The sequence below is a fragment of the Chelonia mydas genome, chromosome 12 (assembly GCF_015237465.2).
Source record: "Chelonia mydas isolate rCheMyd1 chromosome 12, rCheMyd1.pri.v2, whole genome shotgun sequence".
Classification (NCBI taxonomy): domain Eukaryota; kingdom Metazoa; phylum Chordata; order Testudines; family Cheloniidae; genus Chelonia; species Chelonia mydas.
This window is the reverse complement of record NC_051252.2, coordinates 16,250,116-16,269,814: the sequence shown is the minus strand read 5'-3', so window position 1 is coordinate 16,269,814 and position 19,699 is coordinate 16,250,116. Positions and strand designations below refer to the sequence as shown.

At 41.3% G+C, this 19,699-nt stretch overlaps 1 protein-coding gene across 8 annotated transcripts in view; it reads right to left on the bottom strand.

Moving 5' to 3' along the window:
- The window catches only part of ZNF423 (zinc finger protein 423), a 317,131-nt gene that overhangs the window by 296,130 nt on the left and 1,302 nt on the right, over positions 1-19,699 (bottom strand). Inside the window, exon 1 of one of the 8 annotated variants that reach the window (XM_043526248.1) lies at positions 19,484-19,581. The exons of the other annotated variants lie outside the window; for them this stretch is intronic. The gene's annotated coding sequence lies outside the window, so the exon portion shown is untranslated. Of the gene's footprint in view, positions 1-19,483; positions 19,582-19,699 lie in introns of those variants that run through there. 8 annotated transcript variants of the gene reach the window in all.

Below are 19,699 nucleotides of genomic sequence, written 5' to 3'. Positions count from 1 at the left end.
ACACACACACCCATGGGCCTGTCCAACAGAAGCCAAAAAAACTGAATTATATCCCATATTGACTAACGGTAAATGCATTGTTAAATCATAACTTTGAACAGCAAATTATTATTCTCCCATATGCAAAAAGGAACTACAGAATTTCACTCTAGATTAATTTTAGATTAAAGAAAACAACCAAAACAATTAACACAAGTCAGATCTCTATTAGAGAACACAATGTGGGTCTCCCTACAACATGCTTCATCAATTCTACCTCACAAAATGGCAGCTTACCTCTGCAGACTCCTTAAAAATGTAGATGGGCAGTACTGGTAAAACGGAGAACAGTGATACACACCAAGTAAGGCATGCCCTACTTTATGGATCTGCCTACAGTGATGTCTACACTAGGAGTACTTTGTCAATTTAGGTACACCGACTTGCAGAGTGCTCATAGTATGGATGCGTCTTTTACCAACAAAACTGCACTTAGATTATTCCAGCCCACCCATCACACCTCTGAGTTTAACAAACTGTGCCAACAACAGTTTTGCCAGTGTAGCTGCACCTATATTTGTGGCTTTTGCCTCCACAGCTATGTTGATTAGGGATCACACCTGACCAACATAGCTATGCTGGCAAAAGTTTAGAATGTAACCTTGGACTACATAATGGATGACTGTGCCATGCCTTTGCCACCATTTTCCAGTAGCTTACAAAGGCAAGGCACTGGTTAACAAATGAAGCTAAGACTGCAGGAACTACGGTACCCATCCAGCAATGTAAGGACCCCCCTTGTTGAAGTGGAAAACTTATTTACATGGGAAAAATCTAAACATTAAACACAATTCGGGAAATATTTCTCTCCCATTTAAGATGATTTAAACCAGGGGTACGAAACTGTGCAAGGGCCACATCGGGGTGCAAAACTGTATGGAGGGCCGGGTAGGGAAGGCTGTGCCCCCGAAACAGCCTGGCCCCTGCCCCCAATTTGCCTCCTCCCACTTTCCACCCCCTGACTGTCATCTTCAGAACCCTCAACCCATCCAACCCCCCTGCTCCCTGTCCCCTGACTGCTCCAACCCCTATCCACACACCTCTGACAGGCCGCCCCAGGACTCCCACGCCCTATCCAACCCCCCCTGTTCCCCGACCCCTGACCGCCCCCCCAAACCTCCGCCCCATCCAATCACCCCCTGCTCCCTGTACCCTGATTGCCCCCAGGACCCCCCACCCCAACCCCCCCCCACCCCCGACTTCCCCCCCAGGACTCCCTACCCAACCCAGCATCGCCGCGCATGCCGCCCCCTTACCATGCCGCTCAGAGTGGCAGAAGCTCACAGCCCCGAGGCGAGGGGGGGCAGCAGGCAAGGGGCCGGGGACTAGCCTCCCGAGCCAGGAGCTTAGGGGCCGGGCAGGACAGTCCCACGGGCCGCATGTGGCCCACGGGCCGTAGTTTTCCACCTCTGGTTTAAAATAAAATGTAAATTTTAAACACAGTGGTCCCCAAACTGCAGGGTGTATCCCCCTAGGGGACATGGAGGAATGTTCAGTGGGTGCATGGGACCAGGGCCAGCCCCCACAGGAAATGGGGAGGGAGTGCCACCCAGCCCCGCTCTACCCCCAGCTCCACTCCAGCTCCAGCCCCTCCCCCCAGTTCAGGTCCCGGCTTTGGCTCCCGGCCCCTGACCATGGCCCCCAACCACGGCCCTGACTGCAACCCAGCCCAGCCCATGGCCATGGCCCAGCTCCTGGTCCCAGTCCCACTCCCAGCCATGCCTCCCGCTCCCAGCTTCCAGGCCTGGCCCAATCACAGGTCTGGCCCCCGGCTCCCAGCTCCGCGCCTGGCTGCAGCTCCAGCTGCAGCTCCGACCCTACTCCTGGCCCCAACTCCCGGAGGTGTGTGGACAGGTTACATTATGGGCAAGGGGAGGAGCATGACAAAAAGTTTGGGGACCACTGTTTTAACATGACTAACTATTTCAAAATTGGTCTAATATTCCTTTGACCCCCTTCTATCTGTCCCTAAATTAAGAATTATGCTAGCAAGATTATACCTTGAAATAAACTTTCATTAGCCAATTTAACATTTGCTGGTAGAGAAAAACACATTTATTAACTGGAATATTCAACACCCCTAATAGCTCAGGCAGATACTGGATTAAAAAGGCAGCCTAATGTGCACGCAGACAATTGAATTAATGCTCTCCAAAAATTAAAAATGTAGAATCTATATTTAAACAATGAATTTAAGTGGACTTTTAAAACAGATCTCTGAATGACAACACAAATAAGTTATTTTGCTACCCTTTTCCTCCCCTCCCCAAAATAGAAAGCCTAGAAAAGATTAATTTTTGGAGGTAACTGCTTAATCTTAAAATCTACTGGAAGTAACTGCTCCTCTAACAGCCTGTTGTTTGTTTGCTTAGGTTTTTTGGTTTTGTTTAGCTTTGTATGCAACAATCTGACAATAATAGTTTTTAAACAACTGGTCTACTGTCCCCAGTTCTGCCACTAATAGCTATGAAACACAAAGCATTTCTTGGATGGATGTGCACGGGGCTACAAAAAAAATCTCATTTACAATTTGGCATCTCAAGTAGGACAGGGTGGTTCAACAGCAGGTGACAAATTAAAAGCTCATTTTTCTACACATTTTCTTTAGAGCCACATTTTGAATACAGACCCACTGGCAAGAAAAACAAAAAACACTGATCAGATTATTCTTTAGAAAACGAGAATGTGGTCTCAGGTTAGCTACTAGTCAGTCTTACACACACTGCAAACCACACTGATATAACCTTGAAGTTTATGCTACAAATAGTCTCACAATTGAATACTGCAACTAAAAGAATATCTTTCTTCAACTTGTTTTCTTGTTTCTCCAAGGTCACTTGAGGAGTACCTTAAATAGCAGCCAGGGAAGTCTGTATTAGAGATATCAACACTGTGGATAACATGCCAAACGAGAGTTGGCGAAAACCACAAGATTTGCACAGATCTTCCCCACCTGCTCCTGGCCTCTCTTTCAGCTCCCTTGTATCATTTCTTATTGGTTGTTAAAACAGTGCTAGTACTGTATTTACTGTTCATTTAAAAATCAGAGAACAGGGAGCCACATTGTGGCTCTTTCAGGCAGGTCTTGTGGATCTTCCTCAAGACATGTATTTAATTTCACTGCTCAACAGGTTACTTGTATCCTAGAAAAGAAATTTTCTTTTTTAACACTACAGTTAAAAAAACAAAAGTAACATCAACCTAAACAAGCAAAACAGTTTTACAAAGGTTGTCATATGCCTGTTAAGAGGCAGGAAAAATTAAGTTAGGAAAGTTTTTTTAAAAAGCCCTTTCTGCACTGAAATCAAAGGAAAAGCAATGGATTTTAAACATTAGCGTCAGTTAAGTTTCAATATAAATTGAAGTTCAGGTAACCATAGTTTTGTTTTAACATGACTGGTATTGTATTTTATTGACACACAGTGTTCAGGAATTTCAGATAAAGTCTATCATAGAATCATAGGACTAGAAGAGACCTCAAGAGGGTTTCTAGAGCAGTCCCCTGCACTCATGGCAATACTAAATATTATCTAGAACTGGGGTGGGCAAACTTTTTGGCCCAAGGGCCACATTGGGGTGTGAAACGGTATGGAGGGCCGGGTAGGGAAGGCTGTGCCCCCCAAACAGCCTGGCCCCCGCCCCCTATCCACCCGCTCCCACTTCCCGCCCCCGACTGCCCCCCTTAGAGCCCCCCCATCCAACCCCCCCCTGCTCCTTGTCCCCTGACCGCTTCCTCCCAGGACCCCACCCATTTAACCCCCCCCCGTTCCCCAGCCCCTGCCCCCCCTCAGAACCTCTGCCCCATCCAACTGCCCCCTGCTCCCTGTCCCCTGACTGCCCCCAGGGACCCCCTGCCCCTTACCCAACCCCCCAACCCCTTACCATGCTGCTCAGAGCAGCATGTCTGGCAGCCGCACTGCCCAGCCAGAGCTATACACGCTACTGCTCTGCACTGCAGGAGCACGCAGCCCTGCCGCCCAGAGCGCTGCCCGCATGGCGGCAGGTGAGAGGGGGACAGCAGGGGAGGGGCTGGGGGCTAGCCTCCCCAGCTAGGAGCTCAGGGGCTGGGCAGGACAGTCCTGCGGGCCACATGCGGCCCGCAGGCCGTAGTTTGCCCAGCTCTGATCTAGAAATTAGACCATCCCTGACAGGTGTTTGTCTAACCTGCTTTTAAAAATCTCCAATGACACATATTCCACAACCTCCCTAGGCAATTTATTCCAGTGCTTAACTGCCCTTACAGTTAGGAAGTGTTTTCTAAATGTCCAGCATAACCTCCCTTCCTGCATTTTAAGCCCATTGCTTGTCTTGACTTGACTTGGAAAAAAAAAAGTGTTTTTTATATGGAGGTAGCTGTTCCCCTCTCCACCTAGAATTGATCTCAACTCTCTACATCAGCTAAAACTGCCCACGCCATGTCTCCACTAGGATTTTACATCAAGATAGTTACCTGAAGGTAACAATGAACTTATTTTGCAATGAAAACATAACCTAAAATAAATAACATGAGCCCTCACAGCCTCCTCCAAGAAATGGCCTATGCTTCCCTGCTTCTCCGCCCCAGTGCTCTGAGACCAGAGTATTCTCCCACACTCCGCATACCTTTTGGGGGAATGGTCTGGTCAGAAGAAGTCAAGGAAATTATGAAGAGCAGAGCACACCATTGCTGCAGAACTTTATCCTGCCCTCTTTCTTTTATCTGAATGTGAAACCTCTCAATCTCATCTGACAATGGAAGAAACAGAAACTTCACCCCCTACCCAGTAAACCTTTACAGGATTATTCACATGAGTAAAGGATTTGAACAAATGAATTAAGACAAAACTGCATTTACCTGTTTAAAAAAAAAAAATTAAATTACAGCTATATGAAACTGAAAGTTACATATAAATTGTGTTCAAAATCCCAGGGCTTTTTCACTAATCTCCGCACAGAGACTCTGGGTTTTGGATTTGGGTTTAAAAAAAACAAAAACAAAAAAACCAGACACACTTTCTTTGGAAGTCTTCATTGGACAAGTTCAAACACTGCCATAATCACAAAAAAGTTGCAACTCCAGGAGTTACTGTCTTAAATAATGTGTTTGTTTACAATTTTTTGAACTAGATCTTTTTGAGGGTACACTTCATTGTACATTTTCTGGCAAGAAAATGTACTACATAAAGACTAGCAAAAAAATATTGGCAGAACTAAAAAGGAGCAAGTTTTTTTATGTAAATGTTTTACATTAGTAGTAGTTTTTTATTTTTCCAGGTATGCTTACTTGTTTCCTCTTATTTTTGTGGCATTTGTTTGGATTTTCAAATGTGTTTGTTCTGGTCATTTTGAATTTAAAAAATAAAAATACATACACACATTTCCAGATGAGATAATGTAATGTTTGTGCCAAATGTCACAACTAGCCATCAGGTAGCTTTTATGTTCAGATGTCTGCAGCAGAAATAGTGTTGGGCTCAAAGCACTTTTTTCCTGTATTTTCTTAGTACTAAAGGGGAAAAAACAAGACTATCATGTCTTTAAATTTATTTTCCTTTTATTTTTCTTTTCCTGAATGTTCAATATTGCATTTTTCACCAGCATGTTTTCCTCAGTGCTTCCTCTCAGTTATTTTTTTAATTTGGGTGGCATGGAGGGTGGAATAAGGCAGAATATTACTTTTAATTTCTTCATTTCACATTTTTACCTACTTTTTTAAGTGGATGTTAAATACACCTCTTGATCCCCTAAGTTTTATTCACTGCCTGTAACTCCAGAGCACCACTTTTTCCTCTGTCATTTTAACCTGTCTGGTGCCGCTGCTAAAGATTAAGTTAGGCCTTGTCTATGCTACAAAGTTTTGTCGGCAAACGGCAGCTTTTGTCGACAAAACAGTGGACGTGCACATGCCATGATGCGACTTTTAGCAGCAAAAATACCCTGTTTTGGTGACAAAATAAAACCACCCCGACGAGAAACATAAGACTTTTTGTGCAAAATTTTGGTCCACAGAGTGCCAATGGATTTTATCGCTTTAACTGGCCTCCAGGAGGTGTCCCAAAATGCCCATCATGACTGCTTTGGTCAGCAGTTTGAACTCCACTGCCCTGCAGCCAGGTAAACACCCATCTGCCCCTCCCCCTTAGAAGCCCTGGGGATTTTTGAAATTCCATTTCCTGTTTGCTCGGTGTGGAGAGGTCTCATCGCATCTTCCCAGGTGACCATGGGAGATTATCACAGCAAACGCTCTCCCACTTGGACCACTGAGGAGCTGCTGGATCTGCTCAGTATATGGGGAGAGGAGGCAATGCAGTCTCAGCAACGCTTGAGCCGTAGGAATTTTGATACCTATGGGCAGATTTCTCAAAGCTTGTGCAAAAAGAGCTATGATCAGGACACAGTGCAGTGCAGAGTGAAGATAAAGGAGCTGAGGCAGCCGTACCAGAAGGAGAGAGAGGCAAACCATCGCTCCGGTGCTGCACCTAAGACCTGCTGGTTCTATAAGGAGCTGGATGCCATCCTCGGTGGTGACCCCACCTCCACCGCCAAGAGCCCCGTGGATATTTCAGTGGACGTGGAGGCGGAGGAAAGAGGACCCAACCCAGAGGATGAAGTCATTGATGAAGAGGTGGAGTTAGATGACAATGTGGAGCTCCCAGTGGGGTTGCTCAGTGGGGCAGGCAGCCAGGAACTGTTCAACACTCCGGAGGTGTACCAGTCTCAGCAGTTGTTCTCTGGTGAGCAAGAAGCAGGAGAGGAGAAGCCGAGTAAGTGGCTGTGGTTTATGTAGCGCGGAGGTGGGTTCAGAGCATAGAAATGTAAAAAGCTGGCTGCATTTCTGTGAGCTGCACATTTCCCTGTGTAACTAATCAGTTCGGCAGTACAGGGTGTTGATGCACGCCGAGATCTCACGGGAATCCTCCAGAGAGATCTCTAAGAAAGTTTCCAGGCGGTACTCCGTAATCCTCCGCCGAAGGTTCCTTGGTAGAGCTGCTTTGTTCCTTCCCCCACTGTAAGAAACTTCCCCGCGCCATTCGGCAAGCATCACACAGGCAAGCAGCACAGGGACCAAGACGGAAGCCACAAGCATATAGTGGATGTATCCTCGCTTCCCTACTTACCCTCAGCAATGAGCCATCTAGTACAATGACCCCCGCCTGTTGAAAAGTGTGGGAGAATTTTATTATTTTTTCCCCCTAGTTGGCTGCATCACGACCCTCACAGAGTATGTGATCTTTTCCCCATGTGGAGCGCTCCCTCTTCCTTTCCCACCAAGCATCTTTGGGGGTGTGCGTGCGCGCGTGCAGTTTCTTGTGCAATAAAAGCAAAGGTTTTGAACGGTAACTCACCTTTATTTGTTTCCTACAAACTGAGATAGCAAGCACTACCAGTACATGCACAGGCAGTTTAATCACTTGCTTACTGAAACGTAAGGCACCAAATGTCATCATTGCTTCCTAGCTAAACAACATGTAACGTAACATTGCAGCACCAATCACAGAGCTATACATTACCCGTTCTCATTTTCAGGGTGTTGCCTCAAAGCCTCCCTGATCTGAATTGCCTCCCTCTGGGCCCCTCTAATAGCCCTGGTATCTGTCTGCTCAAAATCAGCAGCCAAGCAGTCTACCTCAACACTCCACCCCGAGCAAAGCTTTCACCCTTAGCTTCACAGAGATTATGCAACGTACAACACGCGGCTATGACCGTAGGAATATTATCCTCATTGAGGTCTAACTTGCCATAAAGGCATCACCAGTGTGCCTTTAATCTACCAAAGGCACATTCCATGGTCATCCGGTACCTACTCAGTCTGTTGTTGAACTGCTCCTTACTGCTGTCCAGGTTTCCTGTGTAAGGTTTCATGAGCCATGGGTGTAAGGGGTACGCCGGGTCTCCCAGGATCACTATGGGCATTTCAACATTCCCCACTGTAATCTTCTGGTATGGAAAGAAAGTCTCCACTTGTAGATGTGTGCATCATGCACTTTCCCGGACCATCCCGCACTGATATCAGTGAAACGCCCACGGTGACCCACAAGTGCCTGCAACACCATGGAGAAGTACCCCTTCCTATTTATGTACTCTGTTGCAAAGTGATCTGGTGCCAAATTGGAGTACGTGTGCCATCTATATCCCCTCCAGTTAGGGAAACCCATTTCTGCAAAGCCGTCCACTATTTCACGCACATTTCCCAGAGGCACGGTCCTTCGTAGCAGGATGCGATTAATTGCCCTGCACTTGCATTAACGCAGCCCCAATGGTCGACTTCCTGACTCCAAATTGATTCACGACTGACTGGTAGCAGTCTGGAGTCGCCAGCTTCCACATAGCGATTGCCATGCACTTCTCTACCAATAGGGCAGCTCTCATTCTGGTGTCTTTGCGCCGTAGTGCTGGGGCGAGCTCCGCACACAGTTCCAGGAAGGGGGCTTTCCGCATCCGAAAGTTCTGTAGCCACTGCTCATCATCCCACACCTGCATGATGATACGATCCCACCATTCAGTGCTTGTTTCCCAAGCCCAAAAGCGACAGTCCATCCTCTGCTGCTGTTCCATGAATGCCAAAAGCAATCTTAGGTTGCTCCTACCCATATCATGTAGCATGGCAGGCAGCTGGGAGTCTTCTTCAGTTAGAAACTTCATGATTAACTGCACTGCCATTTGCGATGTCTTCATGACAGTTATCAGATGTCATATGTACACAGCAAACAAGGGCCATTGAAAAATGCCACAAAAGAAAGCTTTAAGGAATTCTGGGACAGAAAGCAAGGCATCAAGGGACATTGAGCCCGGTCACAAGATGTGCCGCGATCTGCTCAGCCTTCCCATGAAACCTAGCGGCAGAAGGTGTTGAGCTGGCTCGTTGGATAGGTACCCTAATGCACTACTCACACTGTCGATGCTAGTGCCCCAAGTGTGGACACTCCCTCTGTCAGCAGAGTGCGAGTGTGAACATGCAATACTGATTTTTATGATAGTGCTTTTTTAGTGTCGACATAACTTTTGTTGACAAAACTGTAGTGTAGACAAGGCCTTAGAAGTGACCTGACAAAATGGGCAGATAAAAGAAGGAAGAGATGTTCTCTGTTGTGTTGGGTGCTCAGTGAGTATTATCAATGGATATCTGAAGCTCACTTGAGCTCTCATTTCTGATGTAAACAACACCTGAGGGTGAAAGACTGACCCCCTTGAAGTCAACAACAAAACTCTCACTGACTACAATGAGATTAAGATTTCACCCTGCAAGACTGCTAGGTCTGTTGCAGCACCATTGATGTCAATGCAACTTTTGCCATTAATTTCAACAGGAACAGGATCAGACCTTTACTATGTATTTTAGGGATCCAATCTTGCTCCAAGTGAAAGTCAATGAGAAAACTTCCATTAACTTCAAAAAGAGCAGGAGAAGGCAATAAGTGCTCTCCCAGTGCAGGGCTTCATCTTCCCCTCTCCTTTCCCCCCCAAAGTCACTGGATTTCAAGGTATTATATAGTGATTCTATCTTAACAAGAGATCTTCCACACTCAGTTCACCAAACTGAAAGCAAGACTAATCTATCTGAACATTAACGTAGAAATCACCGATCTAAAGGCTTGTCTATACTCGAAACACTACAGTGGCACTGCTGTTTACAACAAAGCACTACACTACCTACGCCAAAAGGTGGGGTTCTGCCATGGGCATAGGTAATCCATCTTCTCAAGAGGTGGTGCGGTCTACACTGGGATTCCAGTCAGCTTACCTATGCTGCTCAGGGGGTGGATTTTTCACACTCCTGAGCAACACACCTGGGTCAACCTAACTTTTTAGTGTAGACCAGGCCTAAGACAAGTGAGGAAATCAAGAAACATGCAAAGGGTGGCATCAAGAACCAACCTAGATCAGCCCTGCTGGATTCTCTCTGGAGTATTGCCCACTGCTCTCAAAGATCTGTGGAGAAATTCTTTCACACAAGAACTAACAACAGCTTTTGTGGATCCAATGAACTGGGTGGTTAAACCTGTGGGTATCCAACAGAGGGATATATTTTCATGGTGGAGGTGAAAACAAGGGACATTTTTATAGTCAGGGGGTTGGAGAAGGATAAGAATAATGTTCAAGGATTTTCACAAAACATGCATATTACAACAGGAACAAAAGAACTTATCTTTTTTGCCCTTTGTATTTAAACCAAAAAAAAAAAAAATCTGGAAAGCAGAAGTGGGCTACATTTGACCAAACCTCTGGAAAGTGTAACATGAATCATACATGCCAAACTGTAACACAGTAACCATTTAACTTTACCTTTATAATCGTAAGAGATCATTAGTAAATTCACTAGTGAGCATTACGTTTTCCACAGCATCCATACAGTGCATTTAAACAAATTATTTTTCTCTATATATGTATTTTTCTCTATTGTGTCTTAAAACAAATACATCTTTTGCTTTCTCTAATCAGAATTAAATCTAGTTACTCTGCTTGGAGAAATACTGACTGTTACTATTCTGAAGGAGAGCATTATTTACCAGGTTTCAGCTACAGAAAAAGGTAAGAGGAGAAGTCTTTTTGTTCTATGTTTGTACAGTGCCTAGCACAATGGGGTCCTCGTCCATGACTATGGTTTCTAGGCACAACAGTTACAATAAAGAAGAAAGAATTAACTGTTCAGTTTCTGATCTAGCAAAGAGAAAATATTGGGTCTGAGAGGATCAACTCCATAAAAGTTGTCCTGTCAGAGCCTGGGAGGTAGAGTGGGTTCTAAAATGGGCCACATACCAAGAAAAGTAAGATCAGTTAACCCTTTACAGTACTTAACAGAAATACTAGGACTACTTGGTGTTTTTCCAATAATGGAAGCTCTCTTCTATCACAAAGGCTGGGTTGCATTTCTACTTGCTGTTCTACATATGTAGCAATAGGTCCTTTACTGTTTGCACAGCTCTTAAAGTTCTGTAAAGCATTCACCATTCACGTGTCACACAACACAAACTGATCCCTTTGAAATGAAAATCTAAAAGTAAATGTGTTAGTCAATGCCTGCCACTGAAGCAAGCAAGCCCAATGACCATCTATAAGCCTTGAGGCAGGTAATTCAGTTCAACATGAGATTGGTGAACAACAGTATGTTTTATTTAATTAGGACGAACAGAAGAGATAAACCTCACAGCAGGGCGGGTAATGACAACATTTCAAAAATAATTCATGCCCAGGTAACAAAAGGGCAAATTTCAATTACATAAAAAGCTAAAAAGTTGACTTAATATATCCAAGAGGGAAAAGAAAAAATTAATAAATGCACTGCATATGATTAACAAGTGGCATTTGCAAGCACTCCACATTGTTCTGTTGCTTAGTCTGTTGATAGAAAGCAAAAAGCCTTTGTTTCTACGCAAATGCTAACAACAAAATGAAGTAGTTTAGATGCAGACTGGTACAGCAACAATATATAGAAAAGTAGTCATATAGTGGAAATCTAACAACATAGACCAATTCATTGGACTGCAGCTATCTTTTTAAATATGTCCCAAATCGTATTGATGAGCTTTCAGCCACATCTAGTCCCCCATACAAATATTTTAAAAATACTACTAAAATTTCTGTAAGCTTATGCCTGCTTTGTGATTTTTTTTCATCGAAGAGACAATTTAATATCTTAATACCCTTCTTTTAGAACAGTGGTTCACAATCAGTGGTCCAGGGCCCCCTGGGGGGCCGCAAGTAGGATTCAGGGCGTCTGCCAAGCAGAACCAGTGTTAGACTCGCTGGGGCCCAGGGAAGAAAGCCTAAGCCCTGCTATGCAGGGCTGAAGCCTGGGGGCCTGAGCCCGCCACCTGGGGCTGAAGCAGAAGCCTGAGCATCTTAGCTGTGGCATGGGGCCCTGGGCAACTGCCCTGCTTGCTACCCATTAAAGCCAGCCCTGGCTTTTATATGTAGAAAACTGTTGTTGTGGAACAGGTAGACCATGGAGTTTTTATAGTGGGGGGGCTCAGAAAGAAAAAGGTTGAGAACCTCTGCTTTAGCCCACTCCATAAAACAGCTCTGGCAAACCACCACTATTCAGTACTACAAACAATATATTCAGGTGTAGACAATGAGATGTAGTCCTTAAAACTGACGTTTTTTCTTTCCTCTAAGAAGCCTACTAACCTGGTTTTCGACGTTTACAAACCAACTTCATGAAAGAAGCTGCACAAAGTACAAATGTAGCCCAAGGCTTTGGTTCTAGACTCCAAAATTATATTGAATATATTTACACAGTATAGTAGGTCCTTGCTAATTCTCACTTCACTAATCCACAAACCTAAATTCTCATTAAAAAATCCCCCCCAAAAAGGCAGTCTCACCCCATTTGTCATCCAATATTTAAAAGAAGAGAGATGTAAATAGGTCTCATATTACTAACAATTCATTACTAAAGTATATTTATTAGGATTCTATGAAACACCGTAGCAGCCATCTTTTTTGGGCATTTTTGGGAGGTAGTATTTATGAGTTGATGGGCTAGATAAAGGGGTTGATTTGGAATTCATAAGGCAGTTCAATTAGTATGGTTGGTTAATATCTTTTGTCCTGGGGGATAATTTGCTAAGAGTCTAGCCAGAATACGTAGTTTGGGATTATGCATGAGGGTAAATGTATCCAATTTTTTTAAAATCAAATAGTGGGTTTCATATTTTTAAAGTGCTGTGGAGCACCAAGAGCTTGACCCTACAAACTGAAAATAAGAGATTAAACTAGTCTTGTAAAAATACCTATGTAAACACTGTATATTTATTAAAAGCAAACTAAAGGTAAACCCTAGTATATGAATAAACTATTGTCATTTACTGACCCACAAACAAGTTATGTTTTGTAAATGTTCATTGTAATTATTGATCCCTGGATGCCATCCCATGCATTTTTCATACTGAAATGACTTCAATCTAGTTACTCAAATAGCTTTAAAATAAAAGTTTTGTTGGCACTAATCAATAGATAGAGCCAAACTAAAACCCAGTCTAGGGTAAGGCAGTTTGTATTTACAGAACTTTAACACATCTGCAAAACATCATCATTTTTATACCTAGTTCAGAGGATGGCATGAACATCTGCTTTCATTTCAAGACATTAATTTTCAATTATTGAAGAAAAACAAAATAAATCCTTACAAATTACTGGTAACTGTGGAATCTTTTGTTACTCTATTAGTTTATAATAGTAATTTAGAAATCCCACAATTAACATTCCCAACAAGGGCTTTCTGATGGTTATTTGTCATTTGTGGCAATTCAGTAATGAATGATGTTCTTTATGCTGCTCTGATTTTACACAAGTATATAAGTATATACACAAGAGAAGAAACAATAAGCATTCTCTGCTAGCATCTATTGCCTTGTAACGTTATTTTCCAGTGGTTAAAATTAGATGAAACATGACTAAAAGCATTAGATTTCTATCTGCTGCCAATTTTTGTTTAAGCCCTTCACTTCACCCGTCCTACACTTTTCAATTTTTCCTTACATTTAATAGTTATATCTACTAGAACCAGCTCACAATTAAAAGGTTTTTGCCATACAAGACTTGAGTTCCAATCAGTAAGCCCGTTAAACAATACGGAGATCTTCCCCGGAAACTAGACTGTGGGGGAGGGGAAAAAAAGAAAAAAGAAAGACTTTTGGAGCTCATGGGAAACCTCACTGGACTCTTATAACAAACTATACATGCAAATTTAAAAACTACTACATAGGCTAAAATCTAAAGGTCCATGCTCAACATACTGCATGGATTCAAATGTTCTCATGGTATCAACAGCACAATGAACCAATATCATCTTCAATGATGCTAAATCCCAAAAATGCTACGCTTGGTACAGAACAATCAAGAGTGAAATCTTACTTGAGATGAGTTTTATCTATTTTAGCTGCTGCTTTCACTGTATCAATAAGAATCCACTGAAACTTGAATGAACTGTAAAATTAAAGGATAATCACACAAGTTTCTTGTATTTGGCAGTTATGATTATACTTGTCAAAATTTAATTTGAAGAATGTACTGTTCCACTACCGTCAAGTTCTTCTCTATCAGCTGGGAAAAAAAAGAAAATTATATCTTTAAGACACATATGAAAGACATTGTTACTTCCACAGTCAACTCTGTAACCGAGCTCCGACATTGTATAATTGACTTTGCAAGCAGAACAACAGCAATATAACAAAGAAAATGTCAGTGTTTTCACAGCGCTAATCTATAGCACTAGGAGGGCCTCCTGCTGTCAGCCAGAGCTGACAATACAATAGCTTTCAAAGGGATATTACCATCACGCTTTTATTCTTGACATCAATCAAGACAAAGAGAATCCTTTTCACAAGACATTAAAAATCAAACCTTTGTATGAGCGGATAGGTAAAACAGCATTCCTTTAAAGAAGATCATTCATAACAATCAACTAATTGGAGCCTAGAAAACGGCTGAAGTATTTTTATTTACTTTGCATATAATGAAGTACAGAGCAACCTTGTTTTTTTGACTGACACAAATGAGGCAGGTATGCTGTGAACCAAAAGTTTCTATCAGCATTTTTTGCCAACTGAAAGCAAAAAAATATGACAGCAATTCTGCAACTTCAAGTAGGATAACAAATCTAGACTTAATTAGTGCATCCTTTTTGCAAAACAGTTTGATTACTGACTAGCATGTTTATGAACAAAATACCATTGCAATCTGACAGCAATTTGCAGAACCGTCAAATTCAGCAACCAAAGTGCATCTGACGTTTAAAACCTTGTGCCAATATGAATGTAGTTCCCACAAACTGTATTCAAGTAATTCTTCAATTAAATTACGTAGAACCTTGAACCTGTGGTTCTATTACCAGGAGCCCAGTATCTCACATGCTCTCTTGTTTAATTGGTTCTCAAACATAAGTAAGCTGTACCATAAGCTATTATTTAATATAGGATTCAACAGAAACCATTAATAATTATCACTGTCAGTCAAATGGCAGCTTTAGAATACAGCACCTCTATAAAGTTTGGTAGAAGAAAAACTTCTAAAGATATTTCCTTTTAACTTATTAAAGATCACATCTATCAAAGAAATTAATGGTGCATTGTGATGTTCACAATTTCATTATGGGTCTGAGGTTCACATTCAATTGATTTGAATTAATCTGAATAACGTACATCTCCTCTTTACAAATATTAACTATAAATGTCATTGACAAAACATATTACTGACAACTTGACAAAAAAAAGATTTTGTTCACTTTTGGAGAAATTTTTTTTGGCTGCCTGCAAGTACACAGTTAAGACAGAAAAAAAATCTTTAGGGTAGCCATGCATCTTACAACTTTGTAACTGTTAACACAGCATGTAGACTATAAATGACATAATTATGTTATAAGTTGCCAAGGACTCAGCATATCATCTTCTTTTATGCTAGCCTGACCCTCTCTTAAGTCAGCTTCACTTAAATTAAGTAGAATGTTCTCTCCATCAATCAACTGTAAGGTTGGATTCTTTTAAATTTTCCCATTCAAATTAATGTTTAAAATTAATCAATGTATTTAATTTCAGATCTTAAATTCCACATCAGATAAAATTCCATAGTTACCAATCTAAATGGATGGTTACTAATATAGTAATTATTGCAACTTTTTATTATACTGAACCAGAGACCTAGTGTTACAGAACAAGTGCAGGGTTGTTATGTCATCCAGTTGTTTTACAAACCTTCATTCTATATAATTTATAATTTAAAATTAAGAACTTGTCAACATTCGTTACCTCTGTCAAATTAGTTTGTTACTGTAATGACAAAGATTGTGCACCTTTCACTGTTAACATGCAGTCAACCTGTATTTTACGCGTAAAAAACGCCCTTACATCACAGGCACAGTTATCCCATTTTAGTACTTAAGCTTTTTGCATGGAAATGGATGCACAAATCTCAACAGTGGTTACTAAATATAAAAGCTGTTATATAATGTGAAATAAATATACAGAAAAGAGAACTATTTGAAGAAGTTATAAATGCTATGCATAGATCTATATAATTTATACTTGTTTTCCTTCTAAGTTGAATTGGGAAACCTGTGACCTCACAGTGCCTTTATTTATTACATCTCAATTATTTCCATAGAAACGTGTACTGTGGCAATTTACTGGGTTGCCAACTACCTAGACTACAAGATGTATGTGATGGACTTTTTAAAAGCCAAAGATATGTATGAGTAAAAGAGAAGGAAGAATTTCTCTCTCATACTGAGTTAGGACCATGTGTGTGCATGTATACAGAGTTATGAATTGCAACGTACACAGATTCACACAACATTTCTACCATTAATCAAGATATTTTTCAGACTGCACATTAGTCAATTAATATTAGAAAGTGTAATTTACAGCCAGTTTATGCTGGACTGGAAAAAACATTCCTAGTCATTAGAAAGGTATGCAAAACTTAGCTTCTATAAAAACTCATTGTTGTAAATATATTTCTAGATATTTATGCTTTAGAAGGGATGGGAAATACTTTATACTGAATATTTTAATATTCAATTTAAAAAATACCATTGCAAATAATGGTGCCAACTGTACCAAGATTGAGGTCAAAATTAGCAAAGTAAAACAATAATGCCTTGTGGTGAAGACTGCCACACACAAAAAAGGATGAAGTAGAAAACAAATTAAAAATAAATGGCAAATGTGTAATTTTATTAAATAAAAAGGGTTATTGTTAAATTAGCTTTTCAAACTAATATGGTTTTTCAATGCCACTTAACTATTTCCTGTACAATACATGTGGTACTTTATCACAGAACAAAATATTTTGAACTTCCAGAGGCCTATCCACCAAATGGGGTCCCCCTTTTCAAGGGAAGTCATGACCTGAGGCCTGTATGATTTTTTCATACTGTGACTCTTCTTGTTTCAAATACCATTTTCAGAACATGCACTAGAAATAGTTATACTTCTCTCCTTTTTTCCCTCCTATGGTCTGTAACACTTCATATACCAATACAGAAGAGCTGCATCTACAGGAGATTGTCCTGAATTGTGGAGGTCCACAATACCATACTGTTAAAGTGACACACAGCAGAGGCTAAAATACTGTTAGTCTGTAAGAAACACATTCCAGCTTTTTGTTTAAAGGTGGAAGTCTTACTTTTACAATAACCTAATATACAGCTGAGAGCAAGGATTATATAAAAACAAAATTGGGAGAGGATATTAAAATAAAAGCTAATATCATGGAACAGCATTTCACATGCAGTACCTCTTAAATGCATCAAGTTATTTCACTTCTTAATTACCACTATGATTAAATGAATGTATTTTCTACATCTAAAAGTTATTAAATAATGAACACTTAAAAGTTTTTGTTCCATTAAAAAGCATCCAGACCACTCAGTTTCTGATTAAGTACTTCTACTTTGTATGAGAGAGTAAAATGTTAGCCAAATGTTATCCTAACCTTTCAATGGCTTTGACTAGCAAGTATTCTAAAATCACTGCTGCATTGTCACATCAATTTACTGAAAACTCAAAAAGAATGCAGTTCACACAAGACAGCACATAGGTATTCTGGGCCTTGGCCTTTATTTGTACATTTTGTAGACAGCTGTTTTCTTGAAGTGATAAATATCCAATTTTTAAGTAACTCTTAACTGTAAATGTTTAAATACTTTATTATGCCCTAAAGAATTACTATTTGGGATTAATTTATTTGTAAAGTTTAACCTTTCACTTCTATTTTAAAATATCACATTCTACTTCAGTGTACCCGACTCTAAATCTGACTATTGTCTCTGCAGTTCCTCATGACTTATCCATCTTAGATTTAAATTCTGTGTGACACTATTTGACTATTGAAGTAATGGATTTTAATGCTTCCTTTCTCTGATCACCCTTAAGTGTATTGTACAGTAAACAGAGGAAACAGGTGAATCATAGACTGTTCCTAATTGGACAGAAACATTAATTTCACCTACCTGCTAAGATGCTATTTTTCCCCACAAGCATAATTTTCAAACTACAAGCTCTGACACCAAGAGACAGCAAGACTGGAGTATGCTAAATGATAAACTTTTTATTCATCTTTCCAAATTATTTTGCAAGAGCACCCTCTGATATGGAAATTCTATAATAGCTTGTTAAATTAGTGAAATGTGTGTGCTTATAAAATATTTGATTGTATCTATCTTTGGTTTATTTCTCATCCATCACCATGGTAATTCTGTTTTAATATATTCTCCAATTAACATTTTCCCCAATAGTTATCTAGCTGCATCTTGATAACTTCTGGCTTCAGGTCCATAACATCATAACCACTTGTCATAAAAGGGAATATGATAATCACATGGACATGATATGACATATCTATCCACTGTATTCAAAACACTGGGAAAAATAACTTGTTAGGATATATAACATGGATTCTCAGCAATACTCAGAGCTCAAACAGTTTTCAAAAAAATATTTTAAAACAAGGAAAACTTCACCACACCCCAATTCATGCCTACTGACACTGGAGCCAACTCTGTGGATCTGTTTTCAGCCTTTTCATACCAGCCATAAAGACTCAACAAGAGACATGTGACTAAAAGGTACACAAAAATCAGAGTCACAGGAAATCCACTCTGCCATGACACACAGATTCCATGTGGGAATTCACAGATACTGTCTGAGATGCTTCCCCCGATCAACCACTTTGTTACCCTAACAGAAACCAACCTACGCCACTCTCTCTAACTATGCCTACATTCATAGACTTTAATGCCAGAAGGGACCATCATGATTGTCTAGTCTGGCCTCCTGCACACTGCAGACCATGGAACTTCACCCACAAGTCTTACATGGCAGCAATAGGGGTAAGGGGAGAAAGTAGCATAGTCTGGCAGCCATTATAGAAACAGAGCAGCAAACTGTATACTCTTGAGTGTGAGGTTACTATCTTTCTAAAAGATAAATGGGGGGGGGGGGGAGGAATTAGCCCCAAAGAGAAGGCCAGCTCTGCCATACACACAGAGTAGGCAATTGCAAAGGACTGCAAAATATTGGGGATAGCAACATGTTCACTGACCCTCTATTGTTCCAGTGGCCGTGGGCTGCAAGGGACATTCAGCTCCTAGTGTGCCAGGGCCAACTAAGCCCCTAAAATGGATGATGGAAAATCATGGAAGAACCTTTCCTCTCCACATACAGGAGAAATAATTCAGATGATCCCCTCCCCCTATTTACAGTTTCAAATAGGAAGTAAAAGGAGGTTTTCATACTGTGGGAAACCCCTTTCTCAAGTCTGAGAGCATACCCACCAGCCAGTGCAGAAACCAGTCACTAAGCTGAGGCAATGCTTCCTTACTTTAACATTAGCAGAGGATGGAAACAGAAAAGGGAGACCCCCTGTAATCCAGACCATGGGGGACCTGGGAGGGCCCTTCTCCACAAAGCCTTGCAAACTTGTCAGGAAGACTTAGCTCAGCTCAGCCACAAGACCTACTACTCACCTGAACTTTACTGGGATGGTTTATAAAAGCGGTGTTTTCCTGGCCTGCCCAAACAAACATTGCTGAGCTGTGGAAAGGGGGGTCAACGGAATTTTGCCAGGCAGCCCTGGCCTTGTGAAGCGGGGCTGGGGGCACTCGGTGGCCACTTGTGAGGGGTCATTTTTGGGTTGCACGAGGATGCGATTTGTGTTAGGGGCTGGGGGGGGGGGTTTGCAA